General features: G+C 37.2%; 1 protein-coding gene across 1 annotated transcript in view; it reads right to left on the bottom strand.

The window, feature by feature from the left end:
- ARHGAP6 (Rho GTPase activating protein 6) overlaps nucleotides 1-25181 on the bottom strand; it is a 660040-nt gene that overhangs the window by 465091 nt on the left and 169768 nt on the right. The window lies entirely within an intron of this gene.

Genomic DNA, 25181 nt, shown 5'->3' with positions numbered 1-25181 from the left:
CTTTATGGGAAAGGAAGTTTAGGGAGGAACGTGGGTAGTGATATTGATTCTTGTTTTCAAAAGGAAGAAAAATCACTGAGAAAAAAAAAAAAAGCAAGAGAGCAGAAGGAAGTACCAAGGAGGCATAGACAAGCAGGGCAAAATTAGAACTGCTGTATTAAATTTATATTATATTCTAAATATACTGTATATACTATTTTAAAACTACATGCAATAGAAATTGTTTCATATACCATTTCTTTTTGTTTTTCTTTTTATGCTAAATTGTTCATATTTGTTTATGCTTATTAAGTTTATAATAAAAAAAAAGAAAAAATTAAAAAATATCAAGTCTTTTACCAAATCCTAACCTCTGGAAGGCATATAAACAAGGTTCATGAACTTTAATAGCACTAGTAAGACTCTGCTGATGTTATATGATCTTCTGCACTTGGTGGGAAAGAAACCAATGAACAAATATTGCTCTTATGATCATTTCATGGACAGTTTGTCAAATGTAGCCTAACTGGATATGAACAGTACCGCCTCATAAAACAGTGAGAAGTAGAAGAAGGCAGTAGTTTAAAGAAACTTTGGCAGGAGACCCAACTAAGTAAAGTCATCCTGAAGGCTTTTAGGGATGAAACTCCATGGAAGACAACAAGTAAATGAAAAATGGAGATCTGTAAAGATTTCTGTAGCAAATTCATTTCCTCTTCAATGACAGTCAAGCCACCACATATGGATTCCGACTTCAACATGCCAGATGTGCTGTTGGAAGATGTAGAAATGGCTCTGAAGAAATCAAATATGGGAAAAGTGGCTGGATTTGACAAAGGTCTGTGTTGGAAGTAATATAATTTTGTGAGTAGTGGAAGATAAATTGCAAAAAGTATCTGAAAAGAAGGGAGGCTACCAAAGGTACAAAAACATCTTGAACATTTTTAATGGTGACTCAGAAGATATTAACACTATGTTCATCAAGGACCTTCATGATATGTGAGTAGATTCTTTCATCAGGATTTTTTAAAGTTGGAAAAGTAAGCATTTGAGTTGGTAGTCATTAATATTTTTTCAGCATATCCTTTGACCCAGCAACACTGCTTCTAGGACTATATTCCAAAGAAATCATAAAAATGGGAAATGGCCCCATGTGTACAAAAAGTATTTATAGCAGTTCTCTTTGTGGTGGCCAAGAACTGGAAATCAAAGGGATGTCCATCCATTGGGGAATGGCTGAACAAGTTGTGGTATACGAATGTAATGGAATACTATTGTGCTGTAAGAAATGACAAACAGAAAGACTTCAGAGAGGCCTGAAAGGACTTATATGAACTGATGCTGAGGGAAAGGAGCAGAACCAGGTGAGCATTGTACACAGCAACAACCACAGCGTGCAAGGAATTTTTCTAGTAGACTTAGCCCTTCATAGCAATGCAAGGACCTAAAATATTCCCAAAGGACTCTTGAGACAAAATGTCATCCAAAGCCAGAGAAAGAACCATGGAATTGGAAAGCAGAATGAAGCAGAATATTTTTCTCTTGTGTTATGTTTTGTTTTGGTTTTTCTCATGGTTTCTCCCATTCATTTTAATTCTTCCATGCAACATGACTAATGTGAAAATCTATTTAATAAGAATGTATGTGTAGAGCCCATATAAGATTGCATGCCGTCTCAAGGAGGGAGGAGGAAGGGAGAGGGAGAAAATCTAAGACTTATGAAAGTGACTATAGAAAACTGAAAACAAATTAATTAAAATAATCAAAAAATAATAATAATAAAATATTTTTTCAGTTGCTTTTTTGAATAATAATGAGGTTTATGAAAATTTCCCAGCTGTTTCAAACCCATTCCTACTTCAGATATTATGAGTATTAATATTTTGCTTCCCTGATGAAATATTAACACATTTAAATTCTAACTTCAGAGTCCTTGATGTGATGCATAAGGAAGTAGAAATGTCACTAAAAACAAAATTAAGAAGAACAGCCGGACTAAATTTATTCAATACATACAAGGTCCATGCTAAAAATGACATGATTTTGAGGGAAGCAAAATATTAATTCTGAAAATACCTAAAATAAGAATGGGGTTCTAAGCACCTGGAAAAATATTACGGCCTCATTATTCAAAAAAACAATTAAAAATATGAATGACTACCCTCTCAAATGCTTACTTTTCCAATTTTACAAAGTCTTAATGAAAGTACTATGGTCACATATCATGAAGATCCTTGATGAAAATCTAAGAAAGGAACTGGCAGAGTTGCACAAAAAATATACTTTTTTACAGTAGACCACATCTTTACAGTCACTTAGTTGGCTAAAAGCACAGAGAATATAATATCCCATTTGCTTACAATTTATTGACCATAAAAAAGTAAAATGACTTTTCAGAGTAAAATGCTGTCTTATAGATTCTTCTCCAATAAAACTCCTCCCATTATATTTTAAAATCATACAAGATTCCCTGGAGATCTAGTAGAACTACCTTTGTTTAACAACCCACTGAGTATTAATATAAAGCAAAATATAAAAGAAAGACATGTGCTTGCCAAAGATGTTTGCTGGAGAAATGGAGGATGACCAACACTGAGTCCAAATGGAAGACGGATTCCCGGTAGAAAATGAGGCCATGAGGAGCCAAGATGGCGGAGTAGAAAGATTCACATACACTAGCTCCGAACCCACAGCCCACAAAATATCTGTAAAAAAGAAGTCCCAACAAATTCTGGAGCAGCAGAAGCCACAGAACAATGGAGTGGACAAGATTTCTGTTCCAGACAGCCCTGAAAACCTGACAGGAAAGGTCCGTCACGCCCCTGACCGGGAGCAGAGTCCAGCCCTGCCTTGGTGGCGCTGCACCAAGAGGAGCAGATCTGAGCAGATTTCAGGGACGGAATCTCCAGTGGCTGCGCAGGTCCCTCCACCCACGGGCACCTAGGGTGAGCGAGAGAGTCTTTTTGACTTGCTGGGAGGGGAGCGGGGTATCTCAATAACTCAGGCCCCCTTGGGAGGCAGCAGAGGACGCAGCAGCAGACAGGGGCTCCCAGAGCAGGCAGGAGCTGGGATCCATTGTTGAAGGTCTCCTTGTAAACCCCCTGAGGGAACTGAGCCCAGTGTGGCAGGCCTGCCACCACCTGAGCACCTGAACTTAATCTCACACTGAATAGCAGCCCTGCCTCCGCCAAAGCCCTAAGGCTGGGAAGCAGCATTTGAATGTCAGACCCCAAGCCCTGGCTGGGCGGATCTGGAGGCCAAGTGGGTGTGAAGAGAATACTCAGAAGTCAAGTCACTGGCTGGGAAAATGCCCAGAAAAGGGAAAAAAAAGAAGACTATAGAAGGTCACTTTCTTGGTGAACAGATATCTCCTCCCATCCTTTCTGATGAGGAAAAACAATGCTTACCATCAGGGAAAGACATAGAAATCAAGACTTCTGTATCCCAGCCCGTCCAATGGGCTCAGGCCATGGAAGAGCTCAAAAAGGATTTTGAAAATCAAGTAAGAGAGGTGGAGGAAAAACTGGGAAGAGAAATGAGAGAGATGAAAGAAAAGCATGAAAAGCAGGTCAACACCTTGCTAAAGGAGACCCAAAAAAATGCTGAAGAAAATAACACCTTGAAAAATAGGCTAACTCAATTGGCAAAAGAGGTTCAAAAGGCCAATGAGGAGAAGAATGGTTTCAAAAGCAGAATTAGCCAAATGGAAAAGGAGGTTCAAAAGCTCACTGAAGAAAATAGTTCTTTCAAAATTAGAATGGAACAGATGGAGGCTAATGACTTTATGAGAAACCAAGAAATCAAAAACAAAACCAAAAGAATGAAAAAATGGAAGATAAAGTGAAATATCTCATGGGAAAAACAACTGACCTGGAAAATAGATCCAGGAGAGACAATTTAAAAATTATAGGACTACCTGAAAGCCATGATCAAAAAAAGAGCCTAGACATCATCTTTCATGAAATTATCAAGGAAAACTGCCCTGAGATTCTGGAACCAGAGGGCAAAATAAGTATCCAAGGAATCCACCAATCACTGCCTCAAAGAGATCCAAAAAGAGAAACTCCTAGGAACATTGTGGCCAAATTCCAGAGTTCCCAGGTCAAGGAGAAAATATTGCAAGCAGCTAGAAAGAAACAATTCAAGTATTGTGGAAATACAATCAGGATAACACAAGATCTAGCAGCTTCTCCATTAAGGGATCAAAGGGTGTGGAATAGGATATTCCAGAAGTCAAAGGAACTAGGACTAAAACCAAGAATCACCTACCCAGCAAAACTGAGTATAATACTTCAGGGGAAAAAATGGTCTTTCAATGAAATAGAGGACTTTCAAGCATTCTTGATGAAAAGATCAGAGCTGAAAAGAAAATTTGATTTTCAAACACAAGAATGAAGAGAAGCATGAAAAAGGTAAACAGCAAAGAGAAGTCATAAGGGACTTACTAAAGTTGAACTGTTTACATTCCTACATGGAAACACAATATTTGTAACTCTTGAAACTTTTCAGTATCTGGGTAGTGGGTGGGATTACACACACACACACACATGCACACACACACGCACACACACACAGACAGAGTGCACAGAGTGAATTGAAGAAGATGGGATCATATCTTAAAAAATGAAATTAAGCAGTGAGAGAGAAATATATTGGGAGGAGAAAGGGAGAAATGGAATGGGGTAAATTATCTCTCATAAAAGAGGCAAGGAAAAGACTTTAGTGGAGGGAAAAAGAGGGGAGGTGAGAGAAAAACATGAAGTTTACTCTCATCACATTCCACTAAAGGAAGGAATAAAATGCACACTCATTTTGGTATGAAAACCTATCTTACAATACAGGAAAGTGGGGGAGAAGGGGATAAGCAGGGTGGGGGGGAGGATGGAAGGGAGGGCAATGGGAGGAGGGAGCAATTTGAGGTCAACACTCATGGGGAGGGACAGGATCAAAAGAGAGAACAGAAGCAATGAGGGGCAGGATAGGATGGAGGGAAATATAGTTAGTCTTATACAACACGACTATTATGGAAGTCATTTGCAAAACTACACAGATATGGCCTATATTGAATTGCTTGCCTTCCAAAGGGAAGGGGTGGGGAGGGAGGGATGAAGAAAAGTTGGAACTCAAAGTTTTAGAAACAACTGTTGAGTACTGTTCTTGCTACTAGGAAATAAGAAATACAGGTAAAGGGGTATAGAAAGTTATTTGGCCCTACAGGACAAAAGAGAAGATGGGGACAAGGGCAGAGAGGGATGATAGAAGAGAGGGCAGATTGGTGATAGGGACAATTAGAATGCTCAGTGTTCTGGGGTGGGGGGAGGGGACAAATGGGGAGAAAATTTGGAACCCAAAATTTTGTGAAAATGAATGTTAAAAGTTAAATAAATAAATTAAAAAAAAAAAAAAGAAAATGAGGCCATACAAATGATCCTCTTTGTGGATGACATTGCACTGAGTCAAACTGGAGAACACTTCAGAACCTCCTTGGTGAGAAACCTCATGACTCAAAAGAGTTTGGCCTAACTATGTACACAGGAAAAACTAAGTAGATGAAGAATGTCTATTTTTGTTTCTCGAAGATGACGTGGAACAGGAAGGATATGGTCCTCCAGTCCTTATAGCTTGGACTGAGAATGAGGTGGACCCGCAGATGAGCAGGAGGAGAGCTGATTGGACTGTCATGATGAAACTTTGCTTTTAATAATCTGTGCTTATCTCTGAAATAAGGGCCCATCTTTTTAACCTCAATATTATTTCAGGGATGCTGTCTGGCTCCAAGTCAAGGAATACCAGAGTCTTTGAAGAATTAAAATTTTGGGTCAACCAAAGGGCAATGGAAAGTGGGCATATCAGGGTACCACCTATTAAAAATGAAGAATTGTGTCATAGATGCAGTATAATGGATTTCATAAGAGAGATATTCACATTTTTCAGAACTCCCCTTGTCTCTGCTCACATGGTTATGAACTTAGAACAGGCTCTTATTTATAACACCTGTACCGTAGCAAAAGACTCCTAATTAGAGTTCAGGCTTCTAATCTTTGCGTTTTCTAATTCATCCTTCATATGCAAAGAAAATTTTTCTGAAGGACAAGAAGCTTTGGTAGTTACGTGTTGCCTCCAGGAAAAAATGCAAATACTTCAGTATGGCCTTTGGCATCTGACTCCAGATTAGGTTTCCAATCTTTTTTTTTTTTTTTTTTAACATTATACTCCTTTATTTACCAGCCTTCTCAAATATCTCACAGATATTTTTTCTCTCTGCTAGAATATAAACTCTTTTGCAGTAGGGATTGTTTTGGTTTTGACTTTATCCCCCCAGAGTCTGCATTGTGTCTTGCAAATCATAAAGATTTAAGAAATGCTTTTAACTAGCTTGAAGGTGTGACTTGGGAGTGCAGGTAGGGAAAATAAGCCAGTCATATAGAAACCGCGAAAGACTGAGAGATAACCAAAAAGTAGCCTGTATGATCTCATTATCTCCATGCAATATCTTGAGGAAGGTTCCCAGCACTTACAGATTTTTACTGGAGGACATGGGCAAGAGTTGTACAGGATGGGCAGGCAAGAAATAGTTTTAATCCATTTATTTGGAGCTGGGTTGTTTACTGAGAGCTTACTACAAGTAAAAATAAGTTTTAAAATCATGAAATGCCGTATAGTTTAGGTCTGATAAAGAGTGCAGTATAGTGAAATGGAATCAGAAGGAAAGTATGGTTTTCTCCTTACTATTTTCTCCTACAGAGATTGATAACCTCCTATATTCATTTCAGTTCAATTCAATTCATTCAGTCTAGTCTATTTCAACAATCATTTATTAAGTGCCTACTAAGTGCTAAACACAGATGATTCAAAGAGAAAAACAAAAAGCAGTTCCTGTTCCCAAGGAACTTATCGTGTACATTATTGGACAGCAGGAGGGGTCTTTAGCTAGGTTATCTAGTTTCACTCTCTCATTTTACAGATGAGAAAACTAAGGTCAAGATGGATTAGGTCACTTGCCCATAGTCTCACAAGTTATAAGCATCAGGAGCAGGATTTGTAGCCAAGTCTTCTTGACTTCAGATCCAACATTTCTTTTCCTCCCAATCATATGCTCTCACCTCTGCAGAACTGAAAAGAGTAAAAATTTTTTAAAATTATAGCACTGTAATATTACAATTAAAGTCCTCTCTCACACCTCTTACCTTTCCAAATTCCTGAAACTATAGCAAAAGGAGAGTCAAAAAAAAGTGTTTGGTTGTCATTTGTTTTTAAGATGTTTTGTAGATTTTATAACATACAGACAAGATAATTGAAAGGAGTAAGTACAGCGAAAAAGGTCACCAAGAAACCTGTGAATCTAGCTGCACTAAAGCAGTCATGGTTTGAGGAGTATAATGTTTTCTCAAATGCATTAGCACCTAGCTAATGTTGAAAACTGTTAAAGAAAGGACAAATTTTCATAGGAACTATGAAACCTGGTATGATTTCACCTTCTCAGAATTAATTATGATCATTACATAGCACAAAAGATAGGCAGTGCTTTTAGGCTTTCAAATCAAAATTACCATGCTCTTGAATATTTTCTGAATATATTTTGAAAATGCGAAAGATTTAAAAAAATTAATATTAATTTTGGAATTTGGTGCCCCCTCATGGCAAGTTGAGAAACAGTATAAATTTAAAAGTGGAACAAAAAAAAGATGTTCTTTATTTTACAGTTTTTTGTAGCAGGAACTACAAATCGTCTCTTTGATGGTGATAGACAATGCTGGGGAAGAGCTTGAATTCCTCCTCCTTGCTTCATTCTCCACTATCATCCTCTTGTCCTATATGTTCTAGGAAGCAGTCCTGAATAATTTGAATAATTCTGCCCAGAGAAACAACATTGTATCAAGATACTTCTCCAAAGACCCAGCGTGAACCAGATATCTTCCATAAGGTATTTACTAATGATCTCCTCTGAGCTCCTATGAGACTTATCTATATTTTTCATTTAACAATCAACCGTGAAATGTGTTAACATTTTCACAATATTTTATAGGTTACAAAATGCTTTTTAAAAAATTAATCTTATGAGGCACAGTGTAAATATTAGTGTCCACACTTTGCACTTAAAGAAACTGAGGCTTATGAAAGTACTTTTTTTCAGTTGATGCTCCTTTTTTTTTTTTAACATAACTGTCACTTCCCAATGACATCCATACCCTACATTTCAACAAATAAATGCAGCCAAGTAAAATGAATCAAGGATTGGCCATGTCTGAAAATGTATGCTTCATTTGCAACTGCGAAGCACTGCCGCTTTTCCAAGAGAAAAGAATGCTTTACTTGCAGTGTTCAGAAGTTGCAAATGATCACAGTAATCGATAAGAATTCTTAAGTTACTGTTGCAAGATAAGTGAGAGAAGTCTAAAATAGGCCTAACTACGCTACAATTGTTTATTATTGTTTATGTAATTGTTTTGAACAATTTATATTGTTCAAAATTGTTTTATATGATTGTTTTGAACAATTATTTAAAATCCTTTAATTTTATTACAAATTTTTGCACTATTTTTATCTCTCCAAATGGGAGCAATGTTCCTCAGCGGACATTGAACCTCAGAGTGAGGAAAGGATAGCAATGGACTTTTGATTTCATTAGTTTAGGAAACTTCCAGTTGAAGGAACTCTACCAACACAAGTTAGTGATCTTAGGAGGTGAAGAGACTTGACCAGGGTCACACAGAGTCAGAAGTTGGACTTGAACCAAGGTCTTGTGCCATGAAGACATAGTTGAAATTTTACCTCTAGGTCTGGGACTCTGTGCAAGTCACTTAACCTCTTAGTGTCCTTGGGCAACTCTTTAATACCATAAGCTGCAGAGAATGTTCAGACTGCTTTGAACAGGGAGTTTCTTTACCTGTGAGTTCCCTATGCCAAGAAAACACACAAACCTAGTCCCTATCTTCTATCCAAATTGACTATACATGCACAGAATCTCAGGGATGGAAGGAACAATCTCAGGGGCCATCCAATACAATCTCCTGGTTGAGAATCCCCTAGACAATATCGCAAACAAATAGTCATACAGACTATTACTGACAATTTCTAATGAGAGGAAACCTACTACTTCCAGAAGGATCCCACTACACTTATGAATAGTTTTAATTTTTAGGAAGGTGTTTGTTTTATTTAGTTCTTCCCCCTTACATCAGTCCTTAATCTGGCTCTTTGCAATTTGTGCCCTTATAGTTTATAGTTCTACCCATCTGGAGTCAAGCAAAACAAGTCTAATTCTTTTCAATATGGCAGCCCTTCCAATACTTAAAGATGGCCATCATATCCCAGAAACCTCCAGGGATGTATCTTTAGACTTTTGATGAATACTTCACAATGACCAGCTTCCTTGGTAAATTGCTGCTGCGTTTGTCCTTCATTTTCAAAGAGGACCATGACATCAGGGAAATGATGACATCACTTGCAGATGACTTTGATTGGAGTGAGAGAGGGCTGTGCAAGGTCACCAGCCTCACTTTCTCCTCCTGAACCATCTGGATCCAGTAACCAAATATTCATCAGGAGGACTGGGGATGGCCCAGGATACAATGGGACATGTTGGCCTTTTTAGTAATATGTCCTTGTCAAGTTCTCACTTTGAATGAGATAATGCCCATTCAGTGAATGGGCCTCTTTAAGAAGTGAGCCAAAGAATGGTTCCTCTAATACAAAAAAAAAAAAAAAATCAAACTGGAAGGGGAAGACCCTCAGGGTTGCTGGTCAAAAGAGAAATAGTTACTATTCTTGTAGGACAAATGATCACGACCACCCTTTTGACTACTTGTTCTCTATTTTCGGATCATGTCACAAAAGTCAGTTCCTGTTGCGAACGCTTGAAGGGAAAGAATTCTGCTAAGTAGCCAGGGATTGGAGTGCCCATCATGGTGAGAGCAGTGTACACTGTCCTGTTTCTTTGCATAGCACTAAATGAAACTAGTCAAAGCACTAAGGATGAAACCAACTCCCCCTTCAAAAATAAAAGAAAACATGCATATATGTCTGTTTATGTGAAGGTTCAGAACTCTCTTTCAGTTTTGTCTACTGACAAGGACTTTTCCCATATTGACATCCAAGACTAAAACAAAACAAAACATTCTAGTCAGAATGTTAGATCTATAATAAAAGCAAATTAGGTGTTTATCTCAGTGTTGCATAATTTTGAAAGTAACTCAAATTATGTTCATGATTGTTCATGATACTCCTCTTGGCTGGTTTCCTTTCCAAATTGAGTCAACAATCTGTTTAAAGACAGATCCTCTTCCCAGGACTACTTCTTTAAACTATCCCATCTCTTACAAAGAAAGAAAGAAAGAAAAAGACAATCCCCAAAACCCAACAACCAACCACTTGTGGTAACAATTAAAAATTGCTGGTTTAACTGTTGGTAATTTGAAATCAGTTATTTATACAAAGTTGTTAGCTGTTTTTCTTATCAATGGGTGGTCTTTCATGTAGGTTTGTTTAGATGTGAAATTAATCCTGCGAGCCATAAAGTTTCCAACTGTTTCCAGTCTGGTCCTCAAAGCACAAGAGTGACCTGTTTAAGTGAGCTTGGACTTTGAATATGGCCCCTCACACATAAACATGTTCTTAAGGGTATTAAAATGACTGAAAAGATATATTAAATTTATCCCTTCCCAGAAATATTTTTCTACATTAGCTAATAAAGGGGCAGGGATCTCAAGCCCTCAGCCTATGAGGCTCTGGGCTACTTTCTGATTTTCTCCTACCACCCAAGTCATATTATGTAGCCCTTTTATCCTTTGCTAAGAAGAATATGTAATCAGATTAACAAATCTTTGTGAAAAGGGGAAAGAAAAGAGTTAGATTTTTCAGGACAAATAGATGAGTGATAGAAATTTAAAATACAATTTTAGTTTGAAATTGCTGCTCTATGTAGCATCCCTCTAGCCTTAAATATTTTAATGTAACTTGATTTATGAAGATGTTCTGAACTGAACAGACAAATAGAATAATAAATCATATTCATGGAGATCTCCCTTTTCCTCTCTGAGATTTACAGTGCTCACAGTTGGAATAATCCAAGATCAAGATTTATGCCTGTAAAATACTAGCTTAGACAATACTGTTTCGTTTTAATCTAACTAAGCAATTTGTTCAAATATCTGGACAGATGGATTTTTAGAGCCTGCCAAAAAAAGTCCAATAGTTAAGGTCACAAACCTGGTAAAAATCATAGCCACAGTCTAAGAAGTTCTGAACCTAAGTTTTCTCAAAATATAAGGTCAATAAGAGTTGTATTTATATATCTTACAAAGTTGTGAATCAAGTGATTTGTAAACTGTAAAGCTCTATACAGATGTGAGTTAATAATATTAATTCCGGAGTGGTAACAGTCTACATTTCTGTTGCCTCATCACTGGGTGGATTTTTTTTTCAACCGTAGCAATTCAGGAAGACTGTCTATTCAAGTAGGAAGTTGTGCTATGTGCCTATAGAAAACATGCTCACATTAATGAATATTAGCTCTTGTGAGTAGGGATTGTTTCAATCATTATGCTTGTATACCCAGCATCTAACATAGCATCTTAACAGGCAATTAATAAATGCTTGTTGATTACTTGATCGAAATAATCAAAAATCAGTTGTCTTAATCATTTATTAAATGTCAGGCACTGTGCCAAGTGTTAGGGATTTAGAGAAAGGCAAAAGACAATCCCTGCTCTCAAGGAGCTCGCAATCTTATGGGGGGGAGGGGAAGACAACACTTACAAACCCTATATAAACACTATAAACTGGAGATAATCAGTAAAGGAAGACCCTAGCATTAAGAGGGATTGGGATTTTAATTGGGAATTGAAAGAAGCTAGGGAAGTCAAGAGGTAGGTTTGGGAAAGGAGAGAATTCCAGTTATGGGGGATAGCGTTTGAAAATGTCTCCAGAATCTAGAGAGGGGATGTTATGTGCTAGGAACAGAAAGGAGGCCAGTTTACTAGATCATAGAGTATTGTAATGATAAGGGAATTTGCAGATCTTCCCTACTCCTTAATGGGCCTATGTGACCTGCTTTGAGCTTTGGCTCAGCCCACAGCTTGAGTCACATGGAGCTGATGGTGGGAGGAGCTTGCTGAATGGGTGAAGCAGGAAAAGTGCAGCAGGGAAAGAGTGAGGTGGAGCTGAGAGAGCAGGCAGAGCAAAGCAGAGCAGCTAGTGTGAGTGAGAGAGGGAGTGATTTTGCCTAAGGGAGCTTGTTTGTGGGGAAGCCTGATGGAGGGAAAGCTTAGGGATGGCTGTGCTCTCTGCATTGATGTGTCTACATTTCCTTGTTACTGTGATGGATTTGGTTTTCTGGTTTTTGAATAAATGTCTTGGTTTCATCTCTGAGGAACACAGTTTCTATTTTAAAAATTTATCCTGGAAATATGTATGTATACCCATAGCGGCTGGTATAGGTATCCCATTGGAGTTACAAGTACGAAGAGAAAAAAAAGGTATAAGGAAAACTGGAAAGTTAGGAGGGTGCCAGGTTATGATGGGTTTTAAATGCCAAACAGACGACTTTGTATTTAATTCTGGAGGTGATAAGGAGTCATTTTAGTTGATTGAATGGGGGGGGAGGGTCTGTCTATCTGTGTTAGTCCATTTTCCAAGAAGACCATGACATCAGAGAAATGATGACATGATTTGCACTTGACTTTGTTTTGAGGGAGGGAGGGCTGTGCAAGGTCACCAGTCTCATTTCTCCTCCAGAGTCCTCTGAATCTAGTGACCAGATATTCATCAGAATGACTGGAGAGGGCCCAGGATGCACTAGGAGACCTTGACCTATTCAGGGACTCACTTAGAGTGAGGTAATGCCTGTTCAGTGAATAGGTCTCTTTAAGAAGTAAACAGGGAATGTTAATGAGTAAAAGAAAAAAAAATAAGTAAATCCAGCTGGGAGAGAAAGAGCAACAGTTACTATTAATGATCACTGAAACCAGGAGTCTCCTTAAAACATCCATCAAGTGGAGTTTGGGACATATTGTTGTGCAATGTATGGGCTTCCAAGTGCACTGGGCTAAGGTTTTGGCAAAGATAAGGAAGGAAGGAAGGAAGGAGAGGGAGGGAAGGAGGAGAGGGAGGGAGGAAGGAAGGAATGTGATCCGTGTACCTCAAGTTAACTGGGCATCCTCTCGCCATCCAAATTTTTCTTCCTTTGCAGAGGAGAAGGAAGGGGGTGGGACAGAAGGGAGCAGATGAACTAAGTTACCCAGCTTTGTTTTGAGTGACAGACAGCTGTGCAAGTCACCAACCTCACTTCCCATCCTGGGCCATCTGGATCCAGTGACCAGATATTCATCAGAATGACTGAAGAAGGCCCAGGATGCACTAGGAGAACTTGGCCTATTCAGTTACTTTAGAGAAGGAACATAAAATGGTCAGTCTTGCACTTCAATTTGATCAATTTGACAGCTGAAAGGAGGAGAGGTTTAAATAGGGAGAAATTTGAGGTAGGGAGACCCACCAACATGCTACTGCAATTGTGTGGGTATGAGATGATGAGGGCCTGCAACAGTATGGTGGCACTGACAGAGGAGAGAGAAAGGTATATTAAAGATATATTAAAAAAGCAAAATCAAAGAGTACACAACAACATATTGACTATGGAGAGTGAAAGAGTAGTAGAGGATGATACCTAGGTTGTAAGTCTGGTTAACTACAAAGATAATGGTGCCCTCCACAGTAAGACTGAAGATAGGAAGAGGTTTGGGTTTGGGAAGTGTAAGGGAATAAGAGAATATGTGTTTAAGTATCTACTGTGTGCTAGGTGCTATATTAAATGCTTTATAGGTTTCTCATTTGGGGGAAAGATAACGTGTTCAATTTTGGACATATTAAGTTTTAAGAAGTCTACGGGACATCCAGCTCAAGATGGCCAATAGGCGTTTGGAGGTGAATAGAGGTCAGGAGAAAGGTTAGGACTGGGCAAGTAAATCTGAGAATCATCAGCATACAGATAATGGTATCCTTGGGAGATGCAGATAGATCCTTGAAGAATCCAAGTACCATTACTGGAAAGCCTGTCTCCTTCTTCTTGACCTATCTCAATGTGATACAATCCCCTTCCATGAAGGCTTCCCAGATCTTTGGACTCTAATAACATTCTTGATCCAAATTGCTCTATCACTTAAAGTTGAACCACAATCTTGACACTTGATTATAAATTGTCTTTGATATATGGCAAGGCCTTGACTATACTGTACATTTCTTCAACAAATCATTGCTGAAAAACTGTCCATTTTCTACTGTTCTGAACTGTAGTTTCATCCATATGAAGTACTAACTTGAATAGTTTTAGAAAGCTGCCTGGGGGAAGTGAGTAGTTAAGTAATTTGCCTAAAGTCAATTTGGTATCTGAGGTAGGATTTCAATCCAGGTCTGCATCCAACTCTCTATCCCACTATATTATGATTCCACTCAACTTCATATTACAGGTGAAGAAACTGAGGTTTTCGTTAGGTCATATGGTTGACATATAGAAAAGTCAATATTAGAACCCCTGCTATTGGACTCAAAGTCCTATGCTATTTCCACTACTCCATATTGCTCCTCTAAAAGTTACTAATGCTTTTATTAATTGTCTATCAGTATGATGGATAAAGTATATTTTAAGTGGCTTTTAAGAGTTAAGAAGAAAGATTTTGGTAAACTGAAAATATTTTCCTTCATTAAATACAAAGATGCTGTGCTACAGCAGAGAAGTCAGTTAAGTCCCTAAATAAAATTTCATTTTAAAGGATTTGTTTTTAAATTGGTACATCCAGATGTTTCGAAAGAACTTTGATAAAAGATTAATATATGTATGTAGGTGAAACTTCTTCCTTAAGTAAAGAAGGATGTAAGTTTAGATGCCATTTTGGAGAAAGTTGAGAATTCCAAGCAGTGTGAGCTATTGAAAAAAGAAGAAGTGAAAAGCCACATATAAGAAATGAGTTTGTACTTTACGATTTGATTAAGTAGCGATTACATTAAGGCTTTAGAAAATATAACAGAATATAAATATACCAAAACTGCTAATAAATAATTAAATAATTGCTTGAAATAATTATTTTAAGATTAATGTCATTCAATCACAATTTTTAAATTTAATTTGCTTTGTTGCAAGAGACCTCTCAAAAGGAGGAATAATCTGTAAATGTATATAATTTAAAAACCAAAGGTACCGATAAAGCTTTAAAACTTTTTTTTAATTAATAGATCATTAGATCATAGATTTAGAGCTAGAAAGGACTTTATAGGTCATCTATAGTGTCTGGATAAAGAAAGTGCCACAACTTCTATTTATCTGCTACTATTTAAACTAGTAATAATTTTTTAAAAACATGTAAATATACTCCTTTATTTCCACTAGATGGCACCTAAGGGCTATTAGTTCTTAGAAACTGTTGGGAAAGCAACAAAATGGTGTCTTTGGGTTAGTTTCAATTCAGTTCGATTCAATGGATTTTAATTGAAGGCTTATTAAGGGTTCAGTGTTGTGTTAGGGGGTCAAATGCTTCAAATTCATGGAAAAATTTCAGCCATCTATGTGAATTAATACGACTAATGTGATATAATTCACATGTTATTTAGTCTATGTTAAATTTAAAACATTACCTCCCTAAAAGTATTTTCAATGCCCTAGATTTGGAGTCAGGGACATGAATTCAAATGCTGGATATTCTATTTGCTAATTATGCAACCTTTAGTAAGTTATTTCCTAGCTCTGCACCTCAGTTTCCTCATCTATCAAATGAGCATGTTAGACGAGGGAGGGAAGGGAAAAAGCAACTGTAAGGTGCCTACAACGAGCCAGGCATTGTGCTAAATGCTTTACAAATATTAACTCATAAATATTATCCTCACAACAATCCTGCAAGGTGTGCACTATTATTGTTTTCATTTTACAGTTTAGGAAACCAAAACAAACAGAGGTTAAGTGACTTGGCCAGGGGGGTCACACAACCAGTAAGTATCTGAGGCTGACTTTGAACCAAGGTCTTCCTGACTCTAGACCTAGCTCTATCCAGGGCACCTTCCCTTTCTTCCCCCTTATGTATCTTCCAACTTTAAATCCAACGATCTGGGGACTCCAGCAATGCAGGTTTTCACCTCTCATTATTTCATCCAGATTTTCATCATCTATATGTGAATTCCACAGTAAGCATGCTGAGCATTGTACCAGTGTAATGGAGAGCCTGAACAATGAGAACTTGAAGTACTTGCAGCATCTTCTACCTGGGTGTAAACTTGCTTACAGAAATGCATGATAGAAGACCCTCTCACTATTTGCTAGTCTTACTGAAAGGTGATGAAGATCTTTTAAATGACCACTAAGCCAGAACTAAGAATGTTCACAAAGGATTTAAAGAAACAAAATGACTTTTCTTGTTGAGTAAGGAAGAAAAATTTTTTTTATCATCTTCCAGATGTGGGCAGAAGCAGTGGCAGCTTCCTGCTTTCTTTACATGATCCTGTAGATAATCTCTAATATCCCTTCTAACCTTAATCTATGATTCTATGAGCCTTTAATTAAAAAAAAGTTTTATTGGTGTGTTTTAGAAAAAATGAACAGAAATCTATTTTCTCACCTCATACTCCATTGGAAAGAAAAGACAACTCTTTTTTTTGTAACAAATATAGAGTCATGTAAAAACAAATTCCCTTAATAGCTGTACAAAAGAATACTCTGCACTCTAAAACAATCACCTTTTCATAATGGATAGCATGTTTCATCATCTGTCCTCTGGAATCCTGACTGGCCACTATATTAATCATGATTCTTATAGCTTTCAAAGTTGTTTGTTTTTACAGTGTTGTTATTGTATAAATAAAATAGTCCTGGTTCTCTTAATTTCATTCTTCAATAGTTCACAAAAATCCTAGAAATTGTTCATTTTTATAATATTGTTGTTATGGTATAAATTCTTAATAATAAAATTAAATAAATTCTGCTCACCACTCTAAATCACAGAAGTCTTCCCATATCTTTTTGAAGCCAAATATTTCTTTTCTTATAGGACAATAGTACTCCATCTCATTCTTATACTGTAACATATTAGTCAATACTCAGCTGATGAGCATCCCCTTACTTTCCAGTTTTTTATTACCACATAAAAGCTGCTATAAATATTTTTGTACATAAAAGACATTTCCCTCTTTCTTTGCTCTCTTTCGGGTACAGACCTAGCAGTGGTATAAAGTGGTCAAAGGATCATTATTTATCAACTTTTTGTTTATAATTTAAAATTGCTTTCCAGAATGCTTCTGTTTCACAAGTTCATCATTCCCAAGTACACCAGTAATACATTAGTGTTCCTGTTATCCCACAGTCCCTGTAACATTTGTAATTTTTCTCGTTTGTCATCTTTGCAATCCTGATGAGAGAAAGGTGGAATCTCACAACTGCTTTAATTTGCATTTCTCCATATAGCAGTGATTTGGAGTATTTTTACATACGGCTATAGATAGCCTGAGTTTCTTCCCTTGAATGCCTCTGCATATCCTTATTGTTGTCATTCAGTCAATTCAGTCACGCCCAACTCTTCATGACCCCATTTAGGGTTTTCTTGGCAAAGATACTAGAGTGGTTTGCCATTTCCTTTTCAAGGTCATTTTATAGATGAGGAAACTGAGGCAAACAGAGTTAAATGACTTGCCCAGGGTCACACAACTAGTAATTGTCTGAGGCCAAATTTAAATTTAAAAATGACTCCAGGACCAGTGCTCTATCCACAGCATCAACCACCCGCCCTCATGTGGGTAAGAAAAGTCTCACTGACAGCAGGCACAAAGTGAAAGGCATAAGTCCCTGCTGTTGCTTTTGTCTCTAATGGCATCCATTCGTTCCTACTTCTAGCTGAAAGGATATTAGAGATGGCTATAAATTTGTGAACTTCAGAAGTTCAGAACAGCAAGTGCCAGAAATGTGAGAGCTGAAGTCCACTGGATTTCCCAGAGGATGAGCCCTGGTGAGGCAGCAGCAGAATGCCAGACGATCTGCCTGCTTGACCCAGCCAAGAGGAAGCTGAGATATGAACTCATCCACCAACTATATCGCATTTGGAAGTGAATTTGGTTTGGGTAAATGATTTGTAGCAACTGCTTTAATTGTAAGCACACTCTTCCTGGTGATAGAGGAGGAGATTAGACACCTAAGCATTAGCTAAAAATATGTATCTTTCTGTTCTTGCTGTAGGTATCCCTTCCGTACTATGACTTTCCCCATTGTGGGTTTTGATATATCACAGGTCAGCGTGAGAAATGATATGGAAATTTTGGGGGAGTTTTGCAGAAACTGCAGACAGCACACAAAGTTCAGCAGACCACACAGATAAAGTTTAGAAACTCAGAAATGCATAAAATATATGTATAGAATTGTATAATATCAACCTGAATTTTACAATAAAGTACAGAAAAGAAAACAATTCAGACGTGTTCTGTAGTACAAAGGGAGTTCCAAAAATTTTTATGTGGATTTTCCAGATCATGGGGGGAGGGGTCATCCTTGCAATGTGAAAGGGATAACCGTGCACCTTCTCAATTAGTATTCCTTTGTTAAAGCTGGTTGATGTTCATTGCTTAACTTATATTGGAGACTCCAATGACTGACTAACATTAGAGAGAACACATCAGAATGAAGGCTTGTGTCAGTGGCTTTCAAGAAGGTACCCTAACTATTTAACTGTAACCCTAGAACTCTGAGGTGGAAATACGTCAGTCTTGCTCTAAGAACTCAGCCTTCTAGCATGCATGTGGATTAGAAAAGTAAATCCATTCTCACTATGTAAGCTACCATCTAATCAAGTCTCTTTCTAACATCTTGCCATGCTTTGGAGGTGACCCCAGGTTCTCAAACACTTTGCCAGATTATGAAAGCTCTAGAAGGTCTTATCAAGCTAAAAAAACCTTACCTATGCACTGGATCTTATGCATGGACATCCAATGTCTGGCCTCTGATTTTAAATACAGCAGAAACCTGGACTTCATTCAAAGTAGGCCTGCACAACATACAGCATGCAGTCTGCCAAAGGATTTCAGGTGTCTGGCAAAAAATGTGCAGATGTAACCCACCTTCCACTAATCGCTATCATGCCCATCATGTAAGTTGGTGGGTGAGTTGCCACTGAGCACTCTCTCTTGTTTGTCACATGACTGTCACATGACCTTGGGCAAGCAAGCATCATCAGTCTGTCTCTAGACTGAATGGAGTGAGAGTTGTATCTTTTTGCTGTGTTTTAGGTCATTACTGGCATTGAACAGGGACAAAGTGAGCGAAGCCACGCACCAATGCAGCTGTCTCCTGCCATGTGATAAGCAGCAGTCATGCAAGGACTTCTTCCCCTCCAAGTTAGATGAGTGTCTGGTGCTCTCTCCAAGGTCAGACACTCAGTTCAGTATTTCTTTGTATGTGAGCTGTCGCTGTGGGGATTTTTGAACTCAGATCCTCTAACTGCAGTTCCTAAAGGTTATTCCCTGAGCCTCTCCCTGCTAATGAGGCATGGGGACCTAGCTCCCAGGAAATGAGAGGAGGGATAAAAAGAAATGGATGGGCCAGAATATTACAATAAGCATACATTTTTCCTTCTCTACTCTGCATTTCCTTTTCCCTTGATGGTTTTAGGCAATTATTGACTAACTCTTCATCTTCCATGGTACCATAGTCAGAAAGTGCATATATCAAACATAGTTTATTTAATACAGAAGAAGCTGGTCCCATAGCAGAAGAATCGAATTTCAAAAGAAATAGTGCCTTTACAGGCATTTCCGTAGAAGAATGCTGAGATTAAAAAAAAGGGAAAACAAACCAAGACGAAGTAGGGAAGAGTTTTGTAAGGCATTCTAGGAGACACGCATCCTGCATTGAGTCTTAAAGAGCAGACAGAAGGAATGATTTCAGACAGGTACAGCAGCATAAGCAAAGGAAGGATGCTGAAAGTGGTGCATAGATGTAGAGGAGAACAACTCCTTAAGGTTGGTTGTGAGGCTGGATAAAAATTTGGGCAGGGACAGTTGATAGGAAAATGAGTTTAGATTAAATCTAATGAGCAGCAGTGGGAGAGCAGATTTTTATAATTGAAAATCACATAATATAATAGCATATGAAAGAGTTTTCACCCCATACCCTCCTCCCCAGCTGGGTGTGTGGAGAATGGACCAGAACAGAGAGAATATCTCCTAAACACACAACATGCACATGGGACAAACTATGAGTTTTTAATTCATTTCAATCACAGATCATTTCCATGATTAATCAGGAATATTGTCTCATGACCTCATCTACCTATATCCCTTCACTGCCGGTACTTTACTGGAAGGTACAATTTGTTCCCTTTAAATAATGACTTTCAAAATCACAGAATTACAAACTTGGAAAGGATCTTAAGAGGAGCTACCTTATGACAGAGTTGGTAATTTGTTTGTACAGAAATAAAGGACAGGACTTCCTTATGAGTACATATAATAAATGTTTACTATCATTTTAGAATCAATGAAAAATAGTACCCTATTGCCCCAAATTTCTCTCTTACTAGCTTCTTATAGTTAAATTCCATTACTCTTTCTAGCTTATTAAATATACCTGGAAGGAAGAAATCTTTGAGCCTAATTAGTCATCTCTGCCTCTGTAGGAATTAATTTATTGGTTCCTTTTCTGAGAACAGCTTTGATCAAGGTGGTAAACAGGAGCCTGAGGACATCAAACATCCCAGTAAAGGAAGAAGTAGAGGTACAGAGCCTGATCTTGAGGGTAGGGACAATTTTTATTTTCTTTGTAAATCTAGCACTTGACAGAGTGCTTGGCACAGATGCTTAATAAAATGTTTAATGAAAGCTTGTTAACTGACTGACTAGAGAGGGGTAAAAAACACAATACGGGCAGTTCTAAAGACAAGCTCCCTCTATCACAATCCCATTAATAATTTGTCCAACAAAATGCACTGTAGTTTGTATTTAGGTGAATTGTTGCCAATAATGATATATGATAAATTGTTTGTACCTTATTTTTCCATAGGAGTGTGGAATGGATTAGAGGGGTGCGGATACCCATGGTAATAACATAAATGAGATGATACATGCAAAATACTTTCAAAACTTTAACTGTTATAAATATCATTATTATTAAAATCATTATTATATTAATAGTAATAATGAAAGAAGAGTTGCTTTGTGCTTTAAAACAGAAAAGTTTGTCATCTATGAAGTTCATGTATGCAAGAGAAAAAAACAAAATAACACATCATTGATAAAGGACAACATACCCTATAAAAACAAATATTAGATCATTGAATTAGAGTTGGAACTGAAATGGATCTTTTGAGTTCAATTCTTCATTTTACTGATGAAAGAAATAAAGACTCTGAGAGGTTAATCAACTTACCTGTGATGGTACATGGAATTAGTGGCAGAGTTGAGATCTCAGCACAGGTCCTCTGGCTCCAAAGCCAGCAAGCACTGTCAATAATTGGCACAATTTAGAATCATAATGGGAAATTTGGGGGACACTGTCCCATTTGGGGATTGCCCAAGTCTCAGCTAGAAGTTACTCATGAATGCCTCACCTTTAAACCTGCCTATTTTTGAGGTTCCAGCCACACAACATTTCAGTGTATGGTCTAAGTCATGAGTGAGGTTACTGATGATATACTTAGAGATTATCTGGACAAAAAGGGTAAAGTTATTTTTCTCCAGTCTTTTGGGAAGAGGAAAAGTATGTTTGCAGCCCACTGCTTCCGCAATCCAACAACGACTCAAAACCCTCTGTGGTCCAGCCAAATTGGCCTTCTTAGTATTCCTCAGATATGATATTGCATCTCCTGTCTCTGGGCACTTATATAGGCTGTATCCTGTGCAGGCATGCGTCCCTTCCTCATAACTCCTTCTTGGAACCCTTATTTTCCTTTAAAATTCAACTCAAATAATACTTCCTATATGAAATCTTTCATGATTCCCTGAAGTGCTACTGCCTTCCCCTTCTTGCTACCAAATTACTTTATTTAATCATAGATAATAGAGCTAGACCTCATGGGGTCCTTAGAAATATCTAATCTAACCTTTTTTAACAGCATTTTATTTTTTTCTAATTATATATAAAGATAATTTTAAACATTCTTTTTTTAAATTGAGTTCCAAATTTTCTCCTTTCCTCCCTAAAATGGTTAACAATTTGATATAGATTATATATATGCAATCCTGTAAAGTATATTTTCAAATTAGCATGAAAATATGTTGCAAATGTTGTCAAAGAAGAAACAGACCAAAAGGGGAAAACACACACACACAAAATAAGGAGAATGAAAATAATATGCTTCAATCTGCATTCAGATTCCATCAGTCTTTTCTCTGGAAAAAAAATAGCATTTTCCATCATGAGTTCTTTGGAATTGTCTTAGGTCATTATATTGCTGAGAAGAGCTAAGTCTATCAAAGGTGATCATCGCACAATGTTGCTGTTATTGTGTATAACGTTCTCCTAGTTCTGCTCACTTTGCATCAGTTCATGTAGGGTTTTTTTTTCTGAAATACGTCTGTTTGTCCTATCTTATAGCACAACAGTATGTCATCACAATCATATACCACAACATTCTCCAATTGATGGATATTTCCTCAATTTCCAATTCTTTGCTACCACAAAAAGAGCTGCTAAAAATATTTTTGGTACTTTTCCTATTTTAATGACCTCTTTCCAATCTTCTCTTTTATATGTAAAGAAATCAAGGCCCAAAGAGCTTGAGTGATTTGCCCCAGTGTCCAGAAACAGTATCTTAAAATATAATCTATCATCACATACTCCTGAGGAAATTTCAAACTAGTGATAGGTTAAGTATTTTGTTTTATGATATCTATTTTAATGACTTTTCTTTTTAGTATTTATTATCTATTTTATTTATTACTTACAAGCCTGAACATTTTGATATACACAGAAAATTAAAAAAAGGAATTCTTTGTGAAAACTGTGACCTTTTGTAATGTACAGTATGTCTTTTTTTCACTACATACAGTCTTTTTCAAATAATTCAAGTTTAACAAGGTCATTTCAACATTTCACTGTCTGTGTCTCTTGAGAGTTTCCTTCTGCACCTTTTGGATTTTGCCTTTTAAAAATCATTCATTGATTCTTATCTTTTCATTTTCCTTTTTAGTGTCACTATACTCCACCCCTTCCATCCATCCCTAAGTGTCTTTTGGGGGAAGAAATTAAACCTTCCTTTGTAACAAATAAACATAGCCAAACAAAATAAATTCACTCGTTGGTTGTGTCTAAAAATGAATCTCATTGTTCGTGTCTAGTTCATTCCCTCTCTAGGATGGAAAACATGAATTAAAACCAAAATTTGCCTTTTTGCAACCTCTACTCATTATTTCTTGTCCTACCAACTAGGGTCAAATAAAACAAATCTGTAAAACAACTCTCACATCCCACCAGAGCCCTCTTCTTCTTACTAATCATCTACAATTTCTTCAACCTATCATCACATGAAATGAATGCAAGGCCTGGCAGTCTTCTTCTGGATATTCTCCAACTTATAAAGGTCCTTGTGGTCTTCAACAATTGAACATAATACTCCAGACATGGTCTCTTCTATCACAAACTCAGATGGAGTGGTTTGCTTTTTTCCTCAGGGTTCTCATCCTTTCTGTCCTACCAATCAATTCCTCCCTGTATGCAAGAATTAGATCCAGAATAAAATTTCCCACTGTTAGTTCTTCCACCTTTTAAAGCTTGACATTATCACGCATTCAGGACAAGAAGTTACTAGATGCTAGAGAGAACTCTAACATATATCTGGATAATTGAAGTCCCCCATTACTATTACATCATGCTACTATATAAGCATATAATATTTTCTATAGTTTTTATCTATCTGTTAAGGTGGTCTATAATATACTCATATAACAAAATCATTTGTTTCTCTTTCCTTTGACCTTCACACAAATTCTCTCCATATTTTCCCTCTTCTGTTTCCTGGATTTCCTCACATGTGTATAACTTCTTAATAAAAGAAATACTAACCCAGCACCCTCCATCACCTACTTTGTTTCTTCTCAATAAGGTATACTCATCCATTATCACAGTCTAGTCAAAGGTTTTATCCTACTAAGTCTCAGTGATACTGAAAGGTTCAAAATTGCCTCCTTGACTTCAGACTTTTAGTTCCTCTGGTTTGTTCTCTATCTTTGGACACATAGACACTTTGGGGCTGCAGGTTTTGCTATTTATTTTTCTTTAATTTTATGTCCTATGAATTTCTGGCTATCTAAGCTGCTATCCTTCCTTCTCTGTGTTTGCTTTATAGTAGAGTATACTCATGGGCCATATTTCTAGGCAGTTTTCTCTTCGCCCTCTCCCCCATCCTTTTCAGTTTAAGGCACTTTTAATTAGATTATTTTATTCTAAACATAATCATAAACATTTGACCAGCAATGGTCAAAGGAAGTTTTCAGAGAAGAAATCAAAGCTGTCTACAGTTACGTAAAAAACACTTTAAATCACTGTTAATTAGAGAACGGCAAAAACTTCATTCCTATCAGAAATGACAAATGCTGGAGGGAACTGGGGGAAATAGGTATAGTTCATTAGAACTGCTGGTGGAATAGTGAGCTAGTTCGACCATTCTGCCTTCTCAGTGGTGTGGGAGAGAGTGGGAGAGAATCTGGAACTCAAAATGTAAAAAGAAAAGAATGTCTAAAATAAATAAATAATTTAAAACAAACTGAACTGCCAAAGTGGAGAGGGGGAGTTTTATCCACACAGCATAACACAAAAAGAGAATTGTCCGTGAAAATGTAAATATCATTCCATAGCAATTTTTAAATAAATATGCGTATGTATATATAAAATGAAGATATATACATGTATACAGATGCATATACACACATATAAATATATGCATGTACATGCATACATACATGCATATGTGTGTATATGTATACTATTTTAAAAACTGTTCTGCTTGTCTGTCCTTCCTTGTGAACTTCCTTCTGATCCTTTCTGTGAATTAAAAAACTGTTCTGGCTTCAGTCCTGCTAATACTGTCCTTCCTTCTCCCTCCAACTGAAAACTTAAAGAAAAGGGTAGAGGAAAAACTTGAAAGGAGTACATGTAGTCAAGAAAGAAAAAAAAAAGCTACACACTGACCACATTTTAAAACATATGTATTGGGGCAGCTAGGTAGCACAATAGATAAGAGCACCAG

Source organism: Notamacropus eugenii, chromosome 5, assembly GCF_028372415.1.
Source record: "Notamacropus eugenii isolate mMacEug1 chromosome 5, mMacEug1.pri_v2, whole genome shotgun sequence".
NCBI lineage: Eukaryota > Metazoa > Chordata > Mammalia > Diprotodontia > Macropodidae > Notamacropus > Notamacropus eugenii.
Note: the sequence above shows the minus strand (reverse complement) of the source record. Positions and strands in the feature narration are given on the sequence as shown.